The sequence below is a fragment of the Pygoscelis adeliae genome, unplaced genomic scaffold (assembly GCF_000699105.1).
Source record: "Pygoscelis adeliae isolate BGI_AS28 unplaced genomic scaffold, ASM69910v1 Scaffold145, whole genome shotgun sequence".
Classification (NCBI taxonomy): Eukaryota; Metazoa; Chordata; class Aves; order Sphenisciformes; family Spheniscidae; genus Pygoscelis; species Pygoscelis adeliae.
This window is the reverse complement of record NW_008824866.1, coordinates 1,100,061-1,104,074: the sequence shown is the minus strand read 5'-3', so window position 1 is coordinate 1,104,074 and position 4,014 is coordinate 1,100,061.

Here is a 4,014-nt window from a genome sequence, read left to right as displayed (position 1 = left end):
GAATTCTGCCTAGTGACAGGCAAAAATGTTGATAAAGCTGAAAAGCCAGTGGGAGGCTAGTGATGGGTTTCAAGGCGTGAGGAGAAATCAGTGTCTAGTTGCTAGGTGATACGTGTCTAGCAGACCACTCTTTCTTCTGAAAAGATGAGCGTGATTTTCTTCTTTTGTTTTAGCAAATATGATTACACCTAGCAAATCACATACATGCACGTACATACACACAGCTCTTTCTTCTCTTGTGCTTCTCCCGACTGATGGATTGATTTTTTTTTTTATAACCCATGCTTCTCCTTCTGTGCTGTTCTCTACAGTTAATGAAATCTAAGTGAGAACCTTGTAGCGGTTGAAAAGGAAGTTTTGTGTGAGCTATGGAGAGTAGGTCACAAAATAAATCATATTCTTCCCACTGAGCCAGGCTCTGAAGAAGCAGAGACTGGCCTCTCTGCTATTCTGTCTCAAGATGCAGGAGTGCCCGATGCTAGTAATTTGAGAGCAGCTGCAGCTTAATTGGTATTATTCCTGTTGCTGGAAGTCACAGCCAATCTTCAGCACAATGCACATATATTTACACTTCATATATGTGCTCCTACTTCCCTCACTTGCAAGTAGGACTGAACATCAGTCCTGAGTTGTTTGAGCTGCTACCAATAATAGGTTAAACCCCATACTATTTCACTGAGTGGCTATTTTACTGTTACAGCATCCTAAATCTGTTCATTTATTAAGTAATGTCTTAACTGTGAGGCTGTTCAACATTGACTTGACTAGTGTAGTTGTAATAATGCAAAACTTCTGGTAGGGAGAAAGGACTACGAACAAAAACAAGGCATATGCTCCAGTTTCTTATCAGCATGCTTGGCTTTCTCCATGTGGTCACTGGACACACTGCACTGTATCTGTCTCTTCCCAAGGGTGTGCTTTGGGAGATAATGTCTGTAAGGGCTGCTTTTGGCAGAAAACGCCAGACATCTCCTGGATTTGCCTGGGAATTAACTCAGAAGTGGAACAATCTGGACAGTTCCTGAAAAGGAGTTGTTTTCCTCTCTTGGGTGGGTTATCCGTCATTTCAGGCTTCCTAGGTTGGGTGGTGCTTATTGTAATCTAAGCTGCACTTAACCAGGACTGGCTAGGTCTCACGAAGTTAACTTAAGATTCGGCCATCAAGTTTGTTAGGAGTGTTGTGCTGCCTGCCTCCGTGAACAGCAGAGCAGCAGCAGTTTGGGAGAGCCAGGGGCTGACAGGTACAGCTCAGCCACCAATGGACTGTGTAAGGCCACATGACATCTTGCTACCTTCGCTCATGTTGAGTTACGTGCTCTTCAAATGCCGTGGTCTGTATCGAGTGCCTGCTTCCCCTGTCATTGCTGTTTCTAAATCCAGATTTCCCTTTGTTCTCTTGGTTTTAATTCCTTAAGGAATGGGATACTGAACCGTTTTTAAAAAGGAAGCCCACAGCAAAAGTTCAGAAGACAGCTGTGACATGCTTGTGTCCAGCAATTCGTGAGATTTGCCTCCCAGGTCAGGCAACTATGGTTTCAGCAGAGCTTCCCTGGCACCTTCTTGAGATTTAATCCAAAAGCAGTATTTGACTTTCTAAGCTAACAAACATGATTATCTCTTCCTACAAAAAGGCATTTTTTTCCTGTGCATGCTCATAGTTTAATGTGGAAAATGTAACATGACAAAGAGCAGCAATACACTGAGACCTTTCCTTAGGATAGAATATGGCTTAAAATTCCTTTTATGTTCTTTGAAAGTATGAGTATGCCTTGATATTGCTATGATATCGAACCCACTTCTGGCTTTTTGTTCTGGAGCTCATCCCCAGAAACAGCCTCCTTCTGTTTCAGGCTAAAGTTCACAACGTTGCTGGAAACATCCTGCTATTATGGTACAGCACTATCCATCAGAGCTGAAAAGCGTTGTGTCACTTCTCGTACAGCAGCTGTGGCAATCTGCCTTGATAATGTGCATGGTTGCATTGCAAACATCCATTCAACATGGCCTGCTGACCCACCTCAGAATGGCTGGTGGGTGGTCTGGAGTTTGAGTCAGAAGCTCGGGTGGCTGTGGAGCACGTGGTTTTTACCTGCTCTAGTGGGGCTAATGGGATGGGCTATGTATGAAGGAGGCAGAGGGACAGCCCTGGGAAGGGACCCTTTCCTCATGCTGTACCCATTGCTCTAACCCGTTCCTTAGTGGCAGGAGCAAAAAGGCTCTGCAATTGGATGTAGGACTAACTTTTGCTGCACGTCTCCTCTATCACATGCACCACCCTCTGTTTTTGCAGCAGCTGCAAACTCCTTTGGCCTCTCTCTTGCTCTTCTCCCAGCCTTATCCCAGCTCTCTGCACAGGTCAGCAGCTGCTTTAATGACTCCAGCACTGCAATAAGGCAAAATCCCACCCAAATAAGGGATACGGCTGCTGCCTTAGGAGGGATGAAGAGAGGGAGGATACATCTATGTTCTGGTTTGGGTGTATTTGCTAATATCCTAGGCTTACAACCCAGTGCTTTTTAGGAAGACCTCGGGAAATTTTCATTTCTGTTGTCATTGCCACGTGGACAGGGCAGGCATCAGTGTCCCCAGCCTCCACCACACATCCCATGTTCCTACCCCCAGCTGAGCTGGACAGACAGGTCCTAGAAGCGCTCCAGAGCTGCATGCCGGGCCCAGGCAATGCACACACTGCCGTAAACCAGCCCAGAATCCCACATCCAGTGAGGCAGATGCACAGCCTGGGTCACATTTGCTTGCCCATGCGCCAGAGGACCAGCAGGAAAAACTCTCCTTGTAGGAACGCAGATGTGATAAAGGCTTAAGCGGTCGTTCTGGTGCAAGTCAGCTCATTTAAATGGTGTTACTCCAGGAAACCTACAGGTTGGTTTTGTATAATTTCAACATCCCATCATGTCTGATAGCATCTTTTCTCCCTGCAGTCCTGAGGCTCATAGGCTATGTCTGTCCTTCTGAACAGAGCCGTCTGGATCCATTCGGTAGCCCTGCGGCCAGGGAGTAGGGCACTGCTGGTTAGCATGAGTGAGCTCTACCCTCTCCGCTCCATGACAGGGACATTTTGGCAGTGGTCCTTGGCATGCACTATCCCCTGAGTCATGACTGAGCAGGGGCCAGGAAAGTGCCCGTTGGTTGGCATGGCCAAAACTGGCGCTGGGGAACGTGCCAAGAGTTAAAGAGTATGGACAGCTATGGGAGAGTGCCCCGTGCAAGCCCAGCCCAAGTTCTCCTCTAGTTTTACAAATTAGTCTAGGTGCTCCTTCTTTGCAGCTACTATGGCTTCCAGCTAGAGCTGGCTGAAATTTCTTGTAGAGAAAGCTTTCCTAATTAAAATATCCCACATCTATTTTTTTTGTTCCACTGGAAGATGCTAATACAGGTGAAAACATTTAGATTTCCTATAGAAAATTTTGAAAAAAATAGCTTAATTTTAAATATTTAAAGCATTGAGCATTTCCAGCTGAGGCTGGAAAAGAAGCCCCTGTAGTTGAAATATTTTTTCCCCCATCTGAATTCATTCTTAACTTCATGAAGAAGAAAGAGATTCTTCATTTGACATTTTTCACTTTACATTTCCACTGAGAGAACCTCAGTTTTCCAAATATCTTTAGTTTTTCTTCTGAGAAATTGTCCGATGTCACTTACAACTTACATTAAACTCTCATCTTCATCAGACGTGCTATAAGCTCCTTTAGCTGTGAAAGAGGAATTGGTTTTGCCTGAATTACAAATATATTAAAAACACTTCTCTCTTGCTTGTGAATCCAGTACTTTATTTCCTATTCAGGAAAAAAATATCCTGCTCACATAACAGAGGCAGGGCTGGCCTAGTAACATCATTATTTAGACTTGAGATCGCCAAATGGGATCAATTTTAAGCAATCAATTTCCAGAGCTGATAACTATTGAAAGTGCTTCTAACAACTTATGAATTCTGATTTTTTACTGTTTTTCATGCAAAAAGTATGTGACTATGTTTCAGCTCTAGGACCTCTTTCC